Source organism: Melospiza melodia, chromosome 1 (genome assembly GCF_035770615.1).
Source record: "Melospiza melodia melodia isolate bMelMel2 chromosome 1, bMelMel2.pri, whole genome shotgun sequence".
NCBI lineage: Eukaryota > Metazoa > Chordata > Aves > Passeriformes > Passerellidae > Melospiza > Melospiza melodia.
This window is the reverse complement of record NC_086194.1, coordinates 105394164-105418165: the sequence shown is the minus strand read 5'-3', so window position 1 is coordinate 105418165 and position 24002 is coordinate 105394164. Positions and strand designations below refer to the sequence as shown.

General features: G+C 35.3%; 1 long non-coding RNA gene across 1 annotated transcript in view; it reads left to right on the top strand.

Moving 5' to 3' along the window:
- Positions 1-475: 475 nt before the first annotated feature.
- Positions 476-24002, top strand: part of LOC134430054 (uncharacterized) — a 36677-nt gene continuing 13150 nt past the window's right edge. Inside the window, exons 1-2 of the long non-coding RNA XR_010030713.1 lie at positions 476-611; positions 1254-1271. This is a non-coding gene — a long non-coding RNA (uncharacterized LOC134430054). The remainder of the gene's footprint in view (positions 612-1253; positions 1272-24002) is intronic.

Sequence of the window (24002 nt, the reverse complement as noted above, 5' to 3'; positions counted from 1 at the left end):
TGTTTAGCCATTTTTTAATATATGCTGAAAGACAAAGAAAACATTTTTGTAATTTTTTTTCAATCTATGGGGTCATAAAAAGCCTAGGCTAAAGGAAACTGAGAGCAAATGCTCATATATTTTTAAGAATTTGGAAAAAATAAAATAAAAATTGTGCTTTTTGACATCCAAGTAGATGTCTCCATTGAAGTCCATCTGGAGTTTTAAAAAAAGCTCATCTATTCTCATTGGTGTCTTCCGAATATGAAAATTAAATGTAGTGAGGAAAAAAGTCTATCTTTGTCTGTATAACCTGTAAAGGAAAAAGAGAGAAGATAGAAAATCTTCCTGACTGTGTTTTAATGAATACATTTCTTTCATTCATTTTAGGAAAGTAGTTATTCATGCTAATTATATAAGAATACAAAAATGTGGTTATGGAAAACTTGGTAAAATTCAACATCTTCCTGCAACTGATTAATTAATTCTTTTTGTTAGTGTTTCTTTAGGCCATGCATCATATCACACATCTACTTAAATACCCTGAGGTGGACATGACTGTAGTTTGCTCTGATGACTGAAGTACATACTGTCTTGCATTCCATGGTGCTTTCCACCCTTGTGATTACATCGTGAGTCCTGTTATACTTCATATTTAATTGAAAGATTCAGCTCTTGGAGATGTAAGAATATATCCCAGCTTTCACAAAGATTAAAAAGAAGGGTTAAGAAGGAAAGAGGAAATTATAAACTGTCACAATTAAAACAGCTGAGTTTAAAACACTGAGAGGGAAAGGAATTTTACAGCCTACAAATTGAACTAAACATGGCTATAATTTCAAAGGTTTGTGATCTTCTACAAAAGGAAACACAAAGGGATCCTGCCTGTTAGAGCTTTTAAAGTGTCACTTAATCAAGATGACTGCAAAGCTGCAAAGGCAGGTACACATACAGGCTGAATGAAATGCAAAGCAGCTCAATACAAACCAGTCAGGGACGGATTCCCTGTAGTGGAATAATCTGCCTGAGACTCAGAGCAGAATGAACAGCCAGAGGGCCATTAGATCACTCCCAAAGTGAATGAATTAAAACAGGATTGGACACTGAGCAAGCAGAGAAATAATCATTATGGATGGATGTGAGGCATTTTTCACTATGGAAAAACAGTTCATACAGAGACAGTAGCAGTATATGACCCTCTATTTGCTGTCATTATATGCTACCCACTTTCTAACAAAATGTAGTCTTACTAAGATGTTGTTTTTTTTTTACAGATCTTCAGTTCCTGTTTGGTAAGAAGAAACACTCCATTTTTATTTCAGTGTAGGGTCATCTGAGCATTTAAAAAGTATTTGGGACAATATTTAGCAGATATTTAATCTTCACAAAGACACTAGTAGTGAAATTTGATTGTTTCCAACGATCTTATTCTTCCATCTTTAGCCATCAGAGCCAAGCAAGTAAACTGGAAGGCTAAGGTATTTAAGAACAAAGCATTTGGAAGGGTCATTGGAGGACAACAGTCCCAGGTAAATTACTCCTAATAAACATGGCACCCAAGTGTACTAAAGTAAGAATTTATGAGGTTAGTCCAAAGCAACAGTCAAAAAAACTTGTACCTCTTTTCTTATTGACGCAACTGTTCCACAAACACTGAAAAGGTTTAAAGAGATAAGAAGCCAGAAGTACTCAGTTCTTGCTTGTACCTGCAAGATAATCAACAAACAATTAGTATTATCTATCCTGTATTTGTTTTATCCTGAAATTCAGAGTTTGATCTTTATATGTTAGAAAGTTCAATGAAATAATAAGTCGTCTTAGCTCAAGCTTTAATTAAGAGGGCACAGTTACAGGTTTTATCTGAGCACTTTACAGAATTAATGCAGCCATACAAAACATTTAGGCAATGAAAATATATTCAATTTCCCTTCTGAATTTTAACTTTCACATTTGAACTATATTTTATGTTTCTTCACAGGAATTTAATCACTTTTGTGACATATCTTAGCCACACAAGATTCTGTTTTTCCATGGGATAGACATGAGTAAAGATATTTACAAAGTTCTGCTGAAGTTATATAGGAATCAAGAGATTATTAATGATATGCAGCAAAGGGGAGACACAAGTTCTGCTGAACCTGTGTCTCCCCTTTGCTGCATATCATTAATAATCACCATTCTGTAAAAATATCCAGACTAAACTGACTAGCCAAGGAAATGTACTTCGAAGGAAAGAACATGTACATTATTCCTATAATCATCATTCCTATGTATTTCCACTGAACTGGTAGCTGAAAGAGCAGAGGATGACTTCTAAGCCTTACCTCTTGCATTTTCCTCCCTCCTCTTTTTGGGGGTGATATCACTGTGGATATCATGAGGCAAAGTCAAATCACATTAAATTGTCACTCAGCTTTCCCTCTAGTATGTGGAAGTGAATAGTGAAAGTATATTAAATTCTAAACAAAATTGTTTAGCAACTTAATTTTGATTATCTGAAGCAAACAAACAAATGTAGGAAAAAAGGACAATATTTTATATGTAATCTCCTTACAAGAAATGTTCATACTTGTTGACTACCATAATTAGAAGCACTTCCCAATTTATAAAGGAGATATAATGAAGGAAATCAGCGATGATTTCAGTGTTCTTATGGAATGAAAACCTGATGGCCTTGCTGAGAGAGAAACCCAGCTGTGCTGTTTCATAAATTCTGGGTGGGGAAATTTTGAGAGTTCTCTTTTATGGTGTATTGATTTTTTCATAAATGTCATCCCAGTTTAGAGATACTCATTTGTTTGGAAGGAAATGCAACTGCAAGACTCATGTCAGGAAGTGCAGGTTTTCCACATAAATGGAAATCTGGATTTAGCATATTTTTTTCAGTTTTGTTAGTACACTTGTCAAAAGCAAAGCAAAGCATAACATAAAGAATAGCAACTAAATAACCCACTTTTTAAAATTTTTTTTTTAAAATGATCTCACTTGCCTAGCCATGCCTTCTTTCATATGGACTCAGAAAGCAACCAGCACTAGATAAAGAAGTTCAAAATCAATGGCATCTCTTTTTATAAGACCTACCCTACTCTATAGCATTGTCTACCTACTTTACAGTTGCCTTCAAGACATGACTCTGTCTTAAATTCCCTGGACACCAATGCAGACTTAGAAGCAACATCATCCAGGAAGCACTGCGTCCCTCCCTTGCCTTCGCTCCATAAAAGCTAGAGTTTATATGCCTCTTCAACAAAAATTCCCTTTCCTTAGCCATATGTACAGCCTCTTCTTGTGGCCAGTGTTATACTGAAGAAGATAAAGGAGAGAGAGACATGACTACTTTTTTGGGAGAGGTTAATCTGTAGTTGAACATCTTGTGACTGAAGTAAAAAATAACAACTGGAATAGCTCTATTACCTTCTCATGTGAGATATTTCTCCCTTATAAATAAGACTTCTAAATCATGAAGGGAAGGACTACTTTTTACCTTTCTTGAAATAGTATTGTTTTTCAGTATAGAAGGGAATTAAATAGAATCCTAAATTTCTCTTTTTAATTTTATTATTGCATTGAAAAAAAATCCTAAGACCGTTCCTGAAGTTTTAAAAATAATATGAAAGGGATGACTAGAAACTGCAGTGCCTTCCAGTCTGAGGACCAGACATGTAAATGTTAAAAATTTCAATTTAAGTGCTGTCATGGTTCAAGTCCTTAAAGGAAACATATGACAGAAGAGAGATTGAAACATAGTTTTTCTGAAATGCAAGTTGATGCTATAACCCACTTAGTCATCTTTCTTATTTTCACTTCTATGTGATTAAGAAAATATTTTTGAATGCCTCCATGTTGTTAAACTGTGGGAAATCATGCAGGATAGCAGTGTCTAATTAAGTCTGCGAAGACATGGATACTTTAAATTTATCAATATTTTTAAAGGTAATTTTTTGAAATTGTCTAAAACCTTTAATAGTATTGCCTTTAGAGCCTTTGGGTTTCGAGTTGGGCTTTTGGTGGAAGAGAAGTTATGTAATAGAATTTTACTGAATACCTTAAGATTTTAATTTTATTTATATTCTGTTGTCTTCGAATTCAAATCTCTGTAGAATACCATTAGCTCTTGATTATGGCTTGGTTAGCGATCCTGATTAGAGTGGGAACTTTCTAATATAAGATAATCTTTGCAATCACTCCACAGTCTAACTGATCACTGAGACACATAGTTATAAAATCTTACTAAATCTATGGGTTAAAGTATGAAAAAAATGAAATTAATACATTTTAAAACAGTACTGTCAATTTGGTATGACTAATATTCCCACTGTTCAACGTGTGCCCTTTGTGTATATCCACAAATCACACACAGGATGCTTTTGCACATTCCAACATATATATTTATCTAAACACATATGCATGCAAACTCTATCGCATTGCCATATTTCAAGTGAAGATAATAGCTAAATTGTATTTTCAAATAATATTCTTATTTCCCTTATTGACCATTCTTGATAAAGTTACACATTAAAAGACATTTGGGAATATCAATCTTAAATGTCAGTCTAAAATTTTTCTGTCAATCTGTTGATGTCTTGATACATTTATTATCTATGTTAATAAGAATTTATGACTTTTTACATTAGAAGCTGCAGCTTACTAGAGGTGATACCTATAGATTTATTGCAGTTTTTATTGGTAAGAATTTTTGCCTATTTACCCTCAGGTGCTTTATGACATTTCTTGTTATCATTTTGAGTCCAAGAAACACTGTGTCAAGAGTTTATGATGAAAAAATAGGTCTAGAGCCTGCATGTCAGGAATATAAGCAGTAATCAAAAACTGAAAGAATCAAATACGTAAAACTATTTCATAGGGGCATAGAAAAGCCAAACCCAGACTTCATAATATAGAAACTTGTTTTCTTCCAAATCTATAACGGGAAGCAAGTAAGTGAGAAAAATAATTAGCATAATTTACTATCCTACCCAGCCCCCACTGGAACCCTCCACAACTTCATCCACTAACTGCAACATTATATACTACTTGATTGAGATCAAAATACGGCATTGTGGTTCTCACTTTTGGAAGATAAAGCTGATTGGAGCTGGAGGGGCCTGAGTAGATCCTTATGTGCAGGCTGCTGTGAAAGATCCTGAAACCTCAGAAATCAAGTACTCCCATCTGGACACATCTGCCCAGAAGAGGCATCAAAAACATCCATGAACAGTGCATATATACACAGGATGCACTCCAACAACACTCTTTTTTGGATCTATTTTCAAAATGACCTCATAACATCCTTGCAAGCAAAGTTTCCACTTCCTACCAGTAGAGGAAATTTTGTGCATATTAAGTATAGAGGGACAACAGGAATCCCAGCATCCTGCTCTCTACCGGGGCTCCTCCTGCTGCAGATAGAGAACTTCTGATACTTTTTCTGTGATGTGTAGCTACCTTTATACTACAAAGAATTATGGGAATTTTTTTAATCAATAGTAAAAGTAGAGATAACTCTCTGAACATTCAAAATTGGCTATTAATCTCATAGAGTCATTGTTTTAGCACTTAAGCACTATTTTTCAGTCTTACCTAAGAATCCTATATATCACATTGTAGCATACTGTATCTGGAATGCTAATACAAATTACCCCATTTTCTTTTTACTGTTCTGCAAATGGTTTCTAAAACTCTACTTATAGGTTGTCATTAATCACAAAGAACATGTGAATAGATTCCCATTCCAGTAGATGTGTAGCTTTTGTGATTTAATAATTTTAAAACCCTCTTTTTTTCCCAGCTGGATGGGGTCATGCCACTTTAAGGGAGGACCAATCTATTTTCCAGATTAAAAATCAATAAAAGATAAAAATCCAAGACACCAAGAAGCCTTCTCACATTAAGGGAAATACTAGGCACTCTGTATTTATTTTGTACCAGGAAAGGCAATATTACCAAAATGAAAAGCAGAATGACTCAAAAGTATTTTCTTAGGGCAATAGGCATCTATCCTCACTGCTTTAAGGGGAAATTCTTTATCCAATATTCCAGTTTTGAATTAAGCACCTTGATTATAATCAAAATGAAGAGTGAAATTATGCCTTGAGGACATGCCAGGGAACCTCTGCTCAGGGTTTCCATACCAGGCCATTCATAAGGCTTGAGCAGACTTGTACATGACTATTGGGGGTCCAGTGCCCTCACGTACTGTTTCATCACATATTCTCTGGTATGTGAATGCTATCCTGACACTATGTAATCAGCCTACAAAATCTTCTCCTCTGTATGACCAATAAAGAAATTTATGAAAGCATATCTCTGCTGACAGAAAGGACAGAAGAAGTCAGAGGATGTAAATCTCTCTTTTAAAGTAACTACAGGATATAAAGGAAAATGGTTTCCAAGCAGAAAATCATGTTATCAAAATCAGAAATCATGCCTGAAATATCTTTTTCTATTTTAGAGAAGTATCGTATTCTGCTAAAATTAATGTACACCTGGTGCCAAGGTATGAGGAAAGAGAAGTTTAGTCAGATGAAAACCACAAAGGATGTTTGCCCTAAAATGTTTGGAAAAGATTTTTTTTTAAAGTAGCTGATATAAAATTTAAATTTAGCTTAGTCTTATTTTAATCAGAGATTGATCAGTTATAATAGTATAATCTTTTGTCAATTTTACCCTACATCAGGCTTATGGGTATGTGTTTCATATTTATAAGAGGATTTAACCTCTGTCTTTTGGTTATACATTTCTACGATCTTCTCAGTGTCATCTTCTGAGCTTAACCCAGAATTTGGATACAGATATGCCTGCTGTGTTCTCAGCAGGTCCTGAGGTTAAATAAACCTCTATCACCCCAAATGACAGAAACTTGTTCCAGCTTTGACAGCTTTTTCTTTGACATTTATTTCTTATCTGGTTTAATATGCACAACTTCTTCAAATTCATTCCTTTGAAACCGTTCCACCATAATCACTTGACTCTCTTTGAGCTCTGTTCTTTACAGCACTCACAGTGATGAGTTGTTCCTTCAAACCAAATGGAGCCATATCCATGTGAAATTCCTGTAATTATGATTAGAATCAATTTCTAAACTGGAAATCCTTAGGGAACTTTTACACACATGCCCCAACAGGGTCTCAGTTTTGAAAAAGGGGTTAAAGACTTTCCAATCACCTGACATTCCTTTGCGTTCTCAGTATGGCACAATCTGCTACACATTTCCACTGAGGACTCCTGGATGTATTAATGTTAAACTTGCTATAGCGAACAACAGATGTGTGACAGCAAAACTTGTACTGAGTGCCTTGGTGACTTACTTGGCACAGTATGAAGCATGTAGTATAAATATTGCTGTTCAGTTAAGTCAATATGCGGCAAGTTTTTGAAGAGGTTGCAGACAGATGATGTTGCACCCAAAAAAAGTAATATTTATCCAACTTCTCCTGAATCTAAAAAGCCCCGTTTCCCCTCCTTCAAAATAAAAACAACTACATGGTTGAACACAGACACACACAAACTCAACTGAGGAACTTAGCAACATCCATTTCAAGAGAAAGAGGAAAAATATATGGAAGCTGAGCTTAGAGACTCATTCATTTATCTACAATTTACTAGAATTGTACTCTGGATAATCTAATTTACTTAAAGCTGCAAAAAGCTTTCCTGATTTTCAGTTTATCCACACAACTTTTTAGAGGGTTTTGGTTACAAGCAAATAAAATTTTTGGTTAAATTCATCACACCTGTCCCTTTATTCAAATTTCTCATCAATCCAGAAAAAAACAAGGAGGCAAAATTGGTCCTTTTTGCATAACAAACAGAGCTGTTTCATTTGCACTTTTCTTTATTTGTACTTACATGTTTCAGTTTTCATATTTAAAAAAAAAATCTATTTTTTGAAATTGAGCAGTATTTTCAGACAGAATTTATTGGAGCTTTTTTTCAAGATAACTTTCATTTGTACCATATTTAGAAGAGGTAAGAGGAACACTGGTATTTTTGGGGTCCCCCATGGCAGGGAAGGAAATGATGAATCTCACTCTATGTTCTTAGAAGGCTACTTCATTGTTTTATGATATGACACTATATTAAAGAATAGAGAAAGGATACTTACAGAAGGCTTTGTAGCAGTTTGTCTGGGGGGTCCCCAGAGCTGAATGTTCGCTGGTAGCAGCAGGCAGGCAAGGAGACTCCACACAGCTTCTGAGGATGTTAATTAGATGAGGGTTTTATTGGGGGTCCCACCCCCTGGAGCAGCATGGTTTCTGAAGGAGAAGGGGGGAAGGGAGGGGGAGAGAGCCTAGGGAGAAGAAGGCCAAGAGGGCCTGGTGGTCTCCTCCACACAGCTTAACAGGGAGATCCAAAGTGGGCGCGGAACAGGACTTGGGCCAATGGGATTACAGATCCATGATACTTCAGGAGAGGATCACCAGCTTGGAATAAACCATACATTCCCGGGGGGGTGAGACAGAGCATACAATTTAAATAAAATGTAACACCACAAGGCTTAACAAGATACTAATGAAAGACTCGTGATTCTCCAGAGCCTTGATACAGCTGGACCATGATTGGTCATTAGGTTGAAACGATTCACATGAAACCAATCAAACAATGACCAGTTGGTAAACAATGTCCAAACCACATTCCAAAGCAGCCAAACACAGGAGATACTTATTGTTTTCATTTTTCTCTGAGGCTTCTCAGCTTCCCAGGAGAAGAAATCCTGGCAAAGAGATTTTTCAGAAAATGTGATGGTGACAGAAAACCTATTTCCAACATCACATGTGAAATATACATCTTTGTAATGGACCATCTGATTAAAAAATCTTCAACACTTTTCCTCAGAGTTTTACCTTTACGGCATAGTGTACCTTCATAAATGTATTATCATAAGCAAATTGACAAGCAAAGGACAGCTCCACTGCAGTCAATTGTGTTCCTTCTGCTGAGGCACAAAAAGAACCCATGGTCCATATAATTTACAGGACACATTGGGAATATCTCTCTGTCATGTTAAACCTTCACAAGGACCTGCATCTCAGACTCTTATCTCTGCAGTCAAAGATAGATCCTGCTATCTAGATAGAACTGCTGGGTACAGATGAACAAGAAAGAGGCAATAAATAAAACGGAAACTATTGATACAGCCTCCTTCCTTCGTGCCCACGAAAAGTTGAACTTTTGTTAAACATATTAACCAGTTCATAAACTTATGCTTGCTGTTGAATGCTTAAAATATTAGTGTTAACTCAATTTCCTCTAACATCTATTTTAAAATATTTGAAACATATTGAGACATAGGGCAGGGATTACCTAACTTGACTCACAGATCAGAAATTGCATCTGACCTCTGCCTTGCAAACATATGCAGTGCATATGCACGTGTAACATATGCATGCTTCACACTAAGTTTGGCTTCAACACAGGATAAAAAAGTTTGCAAAATACTGCTGTTGTTGAGCTTAATCCTAACAAGGCTCTGCTTCTGCAGATAAAACCAACCAACTGAACTTTTCTTTCTGCCTCATAACCTGGGTCAGGTGCTAGAAAACACAAAGAGGATTCAAGATGATCACAAAGTTACTACCACAGGCAGTAATCAATAGATCCAAGTTAGTGAGAGTGATGTTACGGTATGTGTTATAGCTGCTGACACCCTACCTGTGAATGTGCTGATTTTTCTAGGCACTGGATAGGTGCTTTCTGGAGATTCCTAGTTTTTATCTTTATGCTTGGCTGGCCCTAGCCCTGCCTCTTTACTTCCCCCTTTATACCTACATGACTTTTTATTCTCTCTGCTGTTGTTCTGAAAAGGTGTCTGCAGTCCTTTTAGAGTAATTAATTGCACCTCAGACATGGCATTGTTTCTGTTGCATTTCCAGAATGGAGTTTTACCGTTCCTTTTATTACTTGAGTTTACAAAAGACTTTTGTATCTTATGTTCAGGGGCTATTACCTCTGGGGTTGTTTGAAAAAAAAAATATCCAAATGTTAATTGAATACAGAAATCTCTTTGGAACCAGTGTTAGGTGTCTTCTCTTTGGAAGTTAATCCTGCAGATACTGTTGAAAATATGTTTCCTAGAAATAAAGTGAAAATTTAATTAATTGATTCTTTAGTTGATCTGCTTTTCTATTTGCTAATCAGGTGATACCACACAGAAATCTTCCTGCCTGTCTTGAGCAATATATCTTCCGGAGGATTGCATGAATTTGACAATGTTTTTGATTCTACTATAATTTGGGGCTCTAGATTTGACTCACTTGATGTTTGTTGAAAGCAAACACAAATCTGAAAGATTAATTCTTGCATAAAATGCTCAAAGCTGATGTGGATTTTTCACAAAAAATTTATTATGATTAGAATTATGTACAATGTTGTTATAATTAATGATTTTTCTTTCTCACTAAATATTTAAGGCATCTAAATATAATTTTTGCCTTTTAACTTTACAACTTAAATAACGTACGCATATATGAAACAAAGCATACATGTCTGCATGTATATATATTGTGTGTACATTTGTATTAGGTAGATATTTCTGTCTAGAACATTTCAAAAATCAGCAAAATGATTGGAAAAGAAGGGAAATTTAGGAAATTATATGTAGGCATCTTTTTTAAAAAAATATGTATTTCCTGATAAAGTGTGTGGATTATACACGGTTTAGAAGAAGGATAGCAATAATGAGGGCAAATCAAGAACATAATAAAATATGAAAAATTTTAAAACATATTCAGTTCATATGAAAATGAGGCAAATAAGGCAATTGCAAAAGAAATGTAAAAACAAGAAGACCAGGCCTTTGTGATTGATTAGGAGATTACAGCAGGGAAGACTTTGAAAGGATTCAAGTTCAGTAAACTCTATCTCTACATGCAGATTAGACAGCGCAAAGGCTCCGAGATCTGATTCCTAAAAACCTACAGACTGAATGGGACAGTATCTGTGTGCCACCTAGAAGCAGTCATGTCTCAAGTCCAAAACTAGAACTAGTTTCCATTCAGTATCTATGCTCCTTACCAGGCATTGGGCTATCTTGATTTCTCAAAGACAGGATTCCAGGCCCTCTTTATCAAATTTTGCTGACAGGAACTGGTAGATTTTACAGGGAAGGGGTACTGCTTTTATGAAAATCCATGTCTCCTAGCTGCATACAATATTGTATGGGTTTTGTGACAATTTCAGCCCTGCTCACTATGAGCAAGTTTGTTTAATATTTTGCTCAGTGAGATACAGTTTGGAAATCACTCTTTTTAAAAAAAAAAAAAAGTAAGATTCTACTGCTGAGTTGTGATTTAAGTAGAAGCTGGAGTCCTTGCAATTCACAAAGGTAAAGCCCTTCTTGGTTTGGAGAAAATGGAAGTCAGATCACGCTACTTAAGCTTTGGTGTGGCACATGGGTTTGCCACAGATTCTGAAAGATTGCTTCTTGGGCAGTCACTTTAGAGGTTATCCATAAATACATGAACTTACTAAAAATCAACTAAAAACCCACTGCAGTAAATAGAAAACAAGCAAAGTTAAAAGTTGTCTCTGAATACAATACTGATGAAAACTACACGGAAAGACTCATTTCAGTTTTCCCGTCCCTCTTTTAAACAAAGAACTGAATAGTTGGATGTTGTCATTATACTGCAAGAGTTTTGTACCTCCTTGATATTTCTTGTAGGCACCTCCTCTAGGCACTGACTCTTCCTTATCCTCACAGTAGCCAGCTGACTCCAGTTCTCCTCAACCAACCAATCCACTCTTTTATAACACTCTTCTTTATTGGCTACAGCTGTGGCCTGTTAAAATCAGGCCTGCTCCTAATCCTTAATAATTAGCTCAGCTGCAACTCTTTAGGGAGTAAGATTACTTTCTATACTACCTTTATGTACTTATGTTCTGACCTCCCTACATTTGGAGACACCAGAAAGAAAAGGCCCAGATGTAAACTAGGGGCTGGACAAAATGTCTGATGAAGAATAACTTTTAAGCCTAAATGTACTTCATCTATCCTAAGTGAAGCTAAACAATCAACTTAATTATATAGCTTATGCAACATCATCAGTGGAAAATACCCTGCATTGGCTAAGATGTCTCCTGAAAAGTGCTCTTTAATGAAATAGTTTTTCTTGATAATGAGAGAATGATATCAGATAATAATGCAGTTTCTCAAAAAATTAATGTATGTGAGTTTGTGACTATACAATCACACCATTCTGCTAAATTTAATCAGAGAAATGAAGCTCCTCCTGAAATGATATTTTTGAAAATTTTAAACAGAATTTGCTGATAAATAATTTAATTCAGCAGGAAGATATCCAAGGGTTAACTTGGTTAAGGGTTATCTGTTTGAACTTGATGACTTTAAAGGTGTTTTCCAAACAAAATAGTTCTATGATTCTAAATCAATAAAATGTATTACAGCACAGAGGGAAAAATATTGTACTTGGGATCTGAACCTTTATGTGGTCAGTTTGACAAAGATTGTATTGTATAGTTAAAATTGTAAAATGTGGTGAAATTGTTTGAAAACTTAAATTTTTTATAGTTGAAACTGACCCAGAACCATTAACTTCATTAGAACTATCCAATTTCAATCCTCATTTTCATTAATATTCATTATGCATTTGTTTTAATTGTCAGCATTGCTCAAAGGATAAACAACAAATTCAATAAACAGTTGTACAACAGTGCTTCTCTTTCCCCAGATACTTTTTTTAACATTGTCACTGATTTTAAAACATTTTTCTCTTTTCTTCTCCCCTCTCCTACATTGTGGTAGTGAATTAAGTGATACAGCTTTGCATATGAGCTTCCTCAGCATTGAATCACAAATCATTCATGGAAGAGTGCTCTCCTATAAAGAAGAAAGTTGGGCTTCAGTGGTTTACAACAATCATTTAAAGAACTTTTAAACGTTGGCTTATCCACCAGTGCAGACTACATTTTCCAGTTAAGAGAGAGCATCTACTGAGAGATGACAGTGATGTTTGTAGCTCTCTGGAAATGCTTCTTTCCTCACTTTGTGTGTAACGTGGAACTTTGTGTGACCAGTTTTGCATGACCTGAAGAGCTTTTCACAGTACAGAATTAAAGAACAGCTGCAGAATATAGGTTCACTGACCCTTCCAATTCAGAAAGTTCTTTGTGTTGTGTTCTTTCATTTGATCTGAAACCTCCAAAGCTTCTTTTTTCTTTTAATCTGACAGAGTAGGATTTTTTGCTGTAGGATATTCTGTCGCTGTCTCAAAAAGATTATGTTCTGGGAAGTCACTGGGAGTTTTGGCTTTGGCCTCAGCGAGGGACTGTTCTGCATTTCACTTATCCTATTGCTCATAGGACCACATTTGGAAAGGTAGCAAGTGGACACTGGGTTTCCCATAGATTTGCACATCTATGGCTACTGATCAGCTGCTCAGCTCTTCTGACTTCAGACCTCAAGAAATGAGACATAGGCTAATGAACTGCTGGACCTCAACACTCACTGATCAGGACTGCTTTCTGTGTGGGATTACAGTATGTGCCAGTGGTTAGACATATCTAGTGATAACCACTGCTTGCCCTAAAACTACTGAGGATGTGGGAAGAAAGTATGCATGCCTGTAAGGAGGGAAGAGCTGTAGGTGGGGGTCAGTGGCTGAAGAATAATCTTGAACAATAGACAGAGCAGTCTTTTCATTGATTTAAATCACACTACTAATTTGATATGAAAAAATTAAAGGAAAACAAGAAGAAAGCATGTGTTTCTATAGTAGCTATAAAAGTATTCTGGGAGTTTCTCATACTCTGTACTCTCATAATTTCTGAGACTGAAGATAAGGGACAGAAAGATTAAACTCGAAATGAGGCATTTATTTCCAATAAGAGCATTTATTTAACATGAAAATACACTGAAGAGCAGTTCTTTGCCAATGTTTTCAAACCTGCTGGTTAGGAGCAGACGCTTTTGTGAAAACTGAACTCCAAAGGCTAAACCCCTTATTGTCCCTGAAGAGCTTTTGTAAAGGGTGAGGAGTAACTTACATGATGCATTGAAAGTTCTGGATGAACACAGCTATAGAAATAACCATTGGTAATTAGCAGCCTATTGCCACTTAAGTGTCACAGTATGCTTAATAGTTCAGTAAGGTTGTTTGCCCCTCCAGTATCTTCAGTTATACATGATTCTTTTTAACAACAAATAGTGAGCATTCAGAGCTCACTTCATGCATAAACTATATCTACTTTCTTGATGGACTATCACCACAGTGACTTCCTGATGCCACAGAACCATAAATGAGCAATTCTCATCCTTTCCATAGCATGCTAAAAAGGCATGAGGAGTCCTTTGAATGGCTAACCTCAGTTGAAAGAGAAAGCTGATTAGAAAGACAGACATTTTGTTCCAAACAACAATGCATATTGATTGTAGGTGTTGGGACTTGGCTGCAAACAAGGATTCTCTTTTGCTTTATTTTGCCTGACAGTAGCTGCAGAATTTAAAAAGTCATTGTTTGATTTTCATTTTTTTTAATGCTTTCTGCTCATGTAGTGGCTAGATAACAAGTAAAGGGAGTCTTGTGGCTAGTTTGCATGAATTTAATAACAGCTGATTCCCAAGATAAGAATTTTTTAGAAGAAACTCTGTAGTGACAACATCAACCTCATTTGCCAATGAACTAATATTCCCAGCATCACACGTTGCAGTTTTACCAGTGGAAGCTGTTAAAATCTGATTATAAGAGATGCCTCTTCCTGAATTAAAGTGCAAACAAGACCATATGCCAAAGTCAATAGTATGTATTTTATTTAACAGCAAATTTGAGGTAGAGAGAAAGAAGTAGGAAAGAGGGGGGAGAGAGAAGAGAAGGAGAGAGATATCAAGTAGAAGACAGTCACCAACTGTGGAGCCAGTTGGTCCTTCTTCACCCTGGGCTTCTCAATGGTGAATGTGGTCCCTGAGTCATTCTTCTGGGAGTACCACCTTTGTACAATACAAGTTCTGGGTATCAGCAGGGTGGTCACTGGTCCCACTCTTGTAACTTGGGGTGGTATGTGTGTGAGCAGTTGCTTCCTTCTTTCCTTTGATATTTCTCAAAGATGACAAAGCAAAAAATATCAGCTCTACAATTAGATAAACTGTACAAGACTACTCAGACTCAGGTTCAGCCATGTCAGAGGCAGCAGCAGCCAACTCAGGCGCAACATGTCCAGGTCATTTAACATAAATCCATTTCCAGAAAGACCAATAGATCTCAGAAACAGCAGTTCAATTCACACAAAGGACTAAAACTCATTAGTTTACAGTACTTTTAAAATATACTACCAAGACTTGTCTGACTGTTGGAAATTTTTTTCTCTTTGAATTGTTAATAAGTGATTGCAATTTGAGCATTACTTACTCATTTCAGATTTATCTGTATCATTTTACAGAACACATTGCATATGAGGAAGGAGATATATCCTCAGCTTCTTTTTTTATTTGTATCTCACTGAAATTTAGCACCCATCAGAGGATTAGTTCTTACGCTTTTTGAATGTAGATATCTTTTTTTCCCATGACCAAGTGATTGATTAGCTAAGCTACCTGTCTCCCTGCTGTGTAGCATCAAAGCATATAAATATACATGGATACTAATGAATTTGTAAAAGATTACAGAATAGATGAGTTGGATAGATTACATGGATATATCAGACACCATGAAAAAACAACAAAAGGTTATACCATATTGCTCTACCCACTGCTACAGTCCAGGATCCCCATAAAATTTACTGTGGCAGACAAAGTATTGGCATGTTGGTGGCCAGAAATAGATTCAGACATCAATGATGTTGGATTTAATCACATTCATTTATTTCTCAGCAATTTAATCTGCAGAATCCCGTAGTGCCAAGTTGCCCTCCCTAATTTTTAAACTACTGGAACATATGAGGCCATTAATAGGCACCAACAGCAATTGCAAGGGCATGTCAGGCACTTCTAGCTTACATTGACAAGAAACACTGACTGCATTATTTCCCAGCAATAGCACCAGGTGTAACAGCTAGAAAATGGATGAAAAAAAGTTGATGAAGGGTGAACATTTTCAAGAAATAGATTAAACTGACGTAAAGGAAGAAATAAGAAAGTAACTTTTATCTTCAAAACTTCTTTGAGACAAAAGGGGGTTTTAAAAAAGAAACAAAAAACATACTTACATAGATATGTGTTCAATTTACGTGCCCGTATACCTGTATCTAAATATACACATATTTTTTAATATATCTATACATGTAAGCAATTTGATTATTAAAACAATTGTCTATTTAAATGACATTTCAAAGCTTAAAAATCCTATTTTGATAACAATGTTCTGTTATCTATTTCACTTTTTCAGTGTTTGAAAATTCTGTGATAAAATGTCATAATAGAAATAAAGCATTTATCTATTATGAAGATAAAGAAATAACAGTTTAGAAATAGCAATCAAACACAATATATACGTAATTAAAATAGTCTACTTAAAACTATGATCAAAGATCTTATCGCCAGGTACTAATCAGAAAACACTTTGAACCTGATTATAAAAGCTATTTTTTATATATATATATTAATATAGCCACGCAAGCACAAATATAGTAATTTTATGGTGTGTTTCTAGTAGTTTAAAAAACTAAGATATTTTATTTAAGTGTTCCTTGGTGTGAGCTGGTTCACTTTCTCATTACTTGTAACATTTAATCAGAAAGCTAGATTTTCCATGGAAATCTTAAAACACGTATTTCTATCTGAAAGGATGAAAATGTTGTTTTAAATGGCATCAATATCTAGGATTTAATCTTCCTGAATTTGTATATTTCACACCTGCCTTTATTTCCCATGTCTCTCATTGAATCAGTGTCATGGTCATTTTTATAATGCTAAAAATTATTATGAAGACATTGTAAGAAAATATATCTGTCAGCACACAAATATTGAACCTATTATTGGCAGAGCATGTTGGAGAATGCAGTTTCAGTCTATGACAAACTGGAGCATTTCAAAGTTCCTCTCTAAGTGGGAAATTTTCTAAAAGAAAATCTACAGAGGTGTTTTTCAAGACAACACAAGATATGATGAAGCAGATCTCCCTTTTCAGGCTGAACCACTTTCTACTTGAGCCACTGAACAAGTCCTTGCTCTAAGACTCTACCCAGTCCTTTTTGGTTCTAAGACTAAACAGAGACCCTTTCACTAATAATTCTTGGCTAAAATCAGTGCGTAAAGTAAGTTCAGACTCTGGTAGGGGAAGTTATGGATTCTTCTCAAGAAATAGTTTTGAATTTTAGTAACCGGATTTGTTTTTCCAAATTTCAGAAATAATATTTTTTTCACAGTATCAATTTATGAAAATAAATATTGCACCTATGTAAAAACAGAAATAAAATGTTTAAAATAAAATCTGCAAAACTTTTGATTTACATTACTGCATCTGTGTTTATGCAGGAACAGATCTACATGGTTATAGAGAGATGTCCAGTGCGAATGGGAAGCTGGGATATCCCCATCAGAAATGGCAAACATATTCTCCTAGGAGGCCTGCAGGCTTCTGGAAATGCACACAGAAACCAAGAGCCTTGAACAGCAATTAGACTTCCTCCTAGCAGGACCCAATTTGTTCTTCCTCCACACCCCTCCCACAACCACATTGCCATTTAATTTAGGCTTGTAGCTAGGATGGATACTCAGATTATCTTCCAACCAGCTTAAGGTTATTAATGTAACCTTCAACCTGGTGTTTCTGTGAGCCAGGTGCTGGTTCAGTTTTGTTAGGCTGTCAAAATTCATAACAGATGAGTGTAATTGTGGAGATTTGACCGGTCCGGCTGTTCGTCTCTGCACGATCGCGTGTGGGATGGCCTTGGGACAGCCCACGCTTCAAAGGACGAGTCTGGACTTTTCAGATTTTTAGTCTTCGATATTGTTTATTATTCCTTATCTACAAAATTTTCTTCCAGCCTGACAGAGGTCTGACCAGCAAGGCAGCCAAGGGCACTCTGACCTCCCACTGGGTGGTCATCTATTTTTATACTAAAAACTATGTATATCATATTTACCTTTATTTCCCAGTACCTTTCACCCATATTAGCAAGTGCACCTTCACCAAGAACTAATCCCGAAGTGCCAACATCATCACAGAAAATGGATGACAAGAAGAAGAAGAAGGACAAGACATGCCCTGATTCCTCCATCTTGTCTCCATAATCCCCCTGTACCAAAATCTTAAAATCTATTTTTCCTCTTTGTGAGTACTTAATTCTTACACCATTCATCCCCAAGTGACTCTCTTGTCCTGAAACAGGTGGCACATCCCTTGCAGGGTCAAAATCTAACCACCAAGCACTTCTGGCAACATTTCAGGATTTCCAAGCCCCCCAAGGGTTGTCTCGGTAACTCTGGACATCCAGAGTGATGTGCTGAGTTCCCACAGAGATTTTCATAGAGGGCAGCTAAGGATTCTGGAGGAAAACTACTGACACGAGAAAACCAGAATCAGAAGGTTGCAACTCAGCAACACTGAGGATGAGCCAACTTCAAGGCACAACAAAAATCACATTTCTCATCCCTAAGAGCTGTCTGACCAACAAAGACTTTTTGGGTCTGGAGGGGTGAGAATATTCATGCTTCAGCTGGTAGTTAATCAGCTCTAATTGCTTTCTTTTCTTGTGTATATTAGTGAAAAAGAAAACCAATTTTTTTGTACTTTCAAGCTGCACATCTTCTTTAGAGCCTCTATCTATGTAGGAAAAGTCGTCAAAGGTTACTTTAGGATGCTAAAACTATATTTCAGAATTTTAGAAGTCTGCATTTCAGATGAATTGGACATTTTAACTTCTTGTTAACTTCAGTAAGTAGAAAAATGCATTGATTTTTCAGCTTGGCAATGAAAAGGAATGAGCAAAATATTAAGATATGGAGCTTTGAAAAGATTAATTGTGAAACCTGAGTTATTAGTTCAGATAAGACTTATCTTAATGAGGCAAAAAATTGAATAATAAATGTGCAGAATTTCTCCCATAGCATTGGTCCTGCTTAACAGTTGAACTTCATGATCTTAGAGGTCTTTTCCAGCCTTAATGATTCTATGATTCAGTAATCTGACTCCAGAAAAAAAATTTAAGAAGATGTAACTGAAAAGGGAATTTTGGTATAAAATTAGTAAGCAATTTTAAAAGTAAGTTCATTCAAAATGTAGCAAAACATTAGGAAAATGACAATGTAATTTATGCCTTTCTTATTTTACTTTCATATGTAAAAGCAAAAGTGTTTCTATGAAAAAGACTTGTAGAGAGCTTGGAGGCCATTTGTGGCAAGACACTGAAATAGGCCCATGTTTCAAATGCTGAATTAGTTATTTAAGAAGGAAAGTTGCTGTAATTATCCTCTGTTTCCACAAGATAATTGTTTTGTCAATGTGGTTATATCCCAAAATAATCTTCATTCACTTTAATGTCACCTGTAGCAGCCTAGTGCAATTGGAGATACTGTTTAGAGCAGAGGCCATTATCCCAAGACATAGGTTAAAAAATGTAGTGAGAATTGACTTGTATCCCCCTGCTTGGCTTCGTATGAATAATGGTCAAATGCTAACACAGCACACTCACACTACCCATGGAATCTGACTTTTTTTGGTCTGTACCACAATGAAAACTGGAAAAAGGTGTAAACACGAATATATTAAATAATACAAATATAATCAACTTCAAGGAAAAAAAGAAAGAAGACCAGTTTGAAAAATGGCGTTCTGTTCTTGTTCCACGTAGGTCCTGGTTAAGTAGATTACTATTTCATGGTGCCTGAAGTATTTCAGGATGTATTTCAGCTCAAAGTGTTGCGTATAGGGCCAAAGTAAAAATAGCTAGAAACAGAATCTAGACTATTATCAGGACATATTCATGCAATTTTCATGCTCAAATTCTTTTCAAACTGTTATTTGCAAACGGCATCTAATGTACCTTCTGAAAAATACATAATTCTAATTTATTTACAGAACATTTATACATTTTGTCATGCTTTGTGTTTTTGTTTTTCTTTTACTTATCTTCTGGGGATTTTTTTAATAATTTCCTTCCACATTAAAAAAATATATGGAATTGTCATAAAATGCATGAATCAGTCATTAAAACAGGACATGAAGCTGATAGAGATTTCTCTGGCAATCACTATCTTTATAAATATTAAAGTACATGCTGACAAAAAAGGCTTCAACTTTTGTCTCATACTTTTAAACCTTCATGTTCTTTCCAGCTTTTTATTTTTCTCCTTTCCCCTTTCTGATTCAGACAGTCTGAGTACCTCCCAGTAGTACACACTCTCAGTGAGCTTCATCAGATCAACACACTTAATTAATTTAAACTTTCATTGAACTTGTCATGATAGGGAACCCCCTAAAAGAATGCTGCTGGTTTAAGCTTATTTAATCACTCATGTATTTAAATTTTGTTGTATAGTAATCTTCATTTATTTAAGAGTTTCAGCATACCTTTCTGTAATATAAAGGTTTATTACAGGTTAGCTGTACATTCTAGCCTACAGCTGTATTTCTAAATAATTGTATGCTGAAAAATGAATATATAATGCATTCCTCCTACAGTATGTCAATCTGTAATTAACTTTCTTCTGACACTTGTGAGAATAAGATTGCTTAGAACTAAGAGTGTCTTAAATAGGAGAAATTAGATATATAAAATAAAGGAGAAATCCCAAATATACTTTAGTGTGATATGTACAAGTTCTCAGAAATTCAAAAGAATTTCAATTCTGTATCACCGATCACATCTTGCAGAATAATTTGGTGGTTAGATTGCAGATTTCTCTCTTCATAGTTCTTTAGATTTAGCTATATTTTTTTTGGTTGGTTGTTTCTAGCTCTCTGTAGATAATAATACAAATAAACATGAAAATAAAATTCTAATGTTAATGCTTAAAATACACCTGCTACTAGGCTGCTGTAACTTCAGGAAGTAATTTTTTCCCTATCAATCTCTATTTTAGAATGAAACTCACTGTATTTCATATTTGATTTTTGTGTGATTAGGATGATCTTTGATCAGCATAGATCAAAGTATAGGAATACATGCATTTGAACAAATCAATTACACCATATATTGTATATTATGCATAAATGTAATATTGGCACATTTAGTAATGCATGAAAAGGCTAAATTGAAACATTTTAAAAGAGTTTAAAATTGTATTGATAATATTGCTTTGCAAGTCCTGATGGTAAAGGAGTGTGAAAGGTCCTTCATGGGTGAATTAATACCTTTAATTAAAGAGATAATTCCTAAGTGTATACTCTGTCAGTTGGCTATATGATAAGCAATTGCTTCTCCTAATAATTTACTTTTCTTAAATGGCTTGCAAAAACATGCATTTATTGTGTAATAATACTTCCATTCTAACTGCTACATTGTGTATGATTTTCTACATTGCATGAAATATATTAGGCTAGTGTGTGTGCAAACAAACAAACAAAGGAAAAACCCTTTAATGTAGAATAATTAAAGTTAATATATTGCCATTTATTTCCTTAGAGTAAGACAATATGTGAATCTGTGTGACAGTGTTTGTGCATGAAATCAGTAATCGATTTCCTTATTTCTTCTATATGTCTGTTTCTCAGGAAAAGTCAGAGAGACAACATTAAATTCCAGCTGTGATTAAAAACTTAGAACCAAATCCTTACGTGGTATAGATGACTACTGGATGAATGAAATTAATCTTGTCTACTCTAAAAATTCATTGTTGCCTAGTCTGCTTCAGTTTTCTTGAGTTAATGGAGAAAAAATACCAATTTCCATTGGGTGACTCTGTGGTTTTGCTTGTAGAATTCCTTGTGGCTGAGAGGGAGGACAACTCTAAAAGGTCTGTTTTCCTGTACTGACTTCAGTAGTTTTTAGTAGCAGTTTGACAGACAATGAGACACCTCCAAAATTTAACTTTTAGACAGCTTTTGAATAATAGACACAGTGAATGCCTATTTTGATATTCATCTTCAAAAACAAGTCCATTAAAATATATCCTTCAACATCTTCCTTGAACATACTTAATCAATTGAACTCTGCCCAAAAATTTGGGAGAATAGTTTCTTAAAAGCATGTCAGAGGATCTTTCACATAATAGTTTTGTACTTAGAACCCAAGATATGAAAGCCTCAAGTAGAGAGCTTCAGGAATGATAAAAGACAAAGAGATGCACTGTCCCCACAACCCAGCTGCTTCTAATTGCTTTTAGGACATGTTGATATATACAACTTCAAAGTCAGACATCTTGTATTCACTCCCAGGGGTGTTTGTTCCATCATTATCTTTCCATGCATAAAATTCACATCATATCCTTAAAAAACATAGCTGGTGGATTATTCTTCCCTGAGATAAACCATCTAATGGAAGAATCAAAGTAAGCTGGCTGTCTAAACTTGTCAAAATCCACAAAGTTTTGATATCTACTCTCTGTCATCACAATAGTCAGCTTGATTAAACTGAGTAAAAAACTTAAAATGGGATGATACTCACAAAAACGAGATTGCATTTTACATTTCATTTTTATCCTATTTGCAAATGCTTGGACTTTAACTTGTAAGACAAGTAGCAAGATCATAGAAAATTTGAATTAATTGTAGAACAAGAACTTTAATTCTCATGGAATTAAAGAAGATTACATTGGCATTAGGCTCGGAGCATATCACCCAGAGAGCTGAATCCTCTGCCTTAAGGCAAAAAATTCAAAGAGAAACTAACCAGAGGATGAAATAAATTATTAAAAATTAGTTGCAGAGAATGGGTATTTTACCTGGAGACCACAAACCAAAGTATTGTGTATTGATTTGGTTCAATGTGGAAGTTGAACATTGAATGTTTCTACATAAATTTATGAAGACAGGTATATGTAGGAACATACATAACTCCCCTACACTCACTCAAAAACACATGTACACATACACACATTTCAATTATAGCTGTAATCAAAGGTTATGTATCTGCACACTTCACTGATTCAAAATTAGATGGAGAAGAAGATCTTTGTCTCAGGGAAAAATAAAAATTCCCAGATGAGACAGCTGTAATATAGCTTGTCTTTTTTTCTTCTTTTCAGACTGGTTTGCAAATGTTTGTTGAGAAATGAGAGATGATATTATCAAAACAAAGAGTTCTGGCAGGGGATAAAGCTTTATTACTTACACTGTTTGTTTCTTTTCTGCATATTTTCTGGACAAAAATCATTATTATCTGAAACGGTCCCTAAATCCTGTGACATAGTTTTGATTGAAACTCATGAGCTTCCACTCTATTTTTTTCATTAAAGGCATGTAGTCCTTCAAGTGATACTTGTCAGTATGGTGCTACAAACATTTTGGCACTCAGGTTTACCAGGAGCATAAACATAATTGAAGGGAGCTGCCGTTCAGTTCCCTGTCAAAGTTTCCTTGTATTCCACATATCACAAGCAAATTTACTCTTTACAGCTTTTCATAAAAGCATTGGAGGTATGCAGCGAGTTTTGTTAGGTGCTACAAAATAAAAGTTAGAGCTGTAAAAATAAGCAAAAAAGTGTGTTGAAGCCACACAGACAGATTTCAACTTTGGCAAAGGTATATTGGACTACAAAAAAAACTGTGTGAAATAGTTCTAATAATATTTTCATCATCTCTGCTGGCATACTCAGTAAGGGCAAGTCTATCAACTGAGAGATTCACAGATGTCAAAGTTACCCAACCAAGCGCTTATTACTAGAGCAGATGCTCTAAGTTAACTAGAGCAATGGAAGGTTTATGGCCCGTTTTTATCTTGTTCACAAAATAAATATAATCATGGACAGTGAGGCAGTAAAGTGCTCATGCAAATCAGTTTGTAAGAGACTTAAAACAAAGATTATGGAATCCCCCAAAAAAACTCCCTGAAACATATATAAAGTAGGAAGCCAAGTATGCAAGCTACAAATCTTTGTGAAACTGCTTTGTGTGACTGCACAGAAAATACTTGTGTAAACCAAGTCAACTGTATGCTGCACATGAATTAGCTCGTTATTGATGTGATTTGCT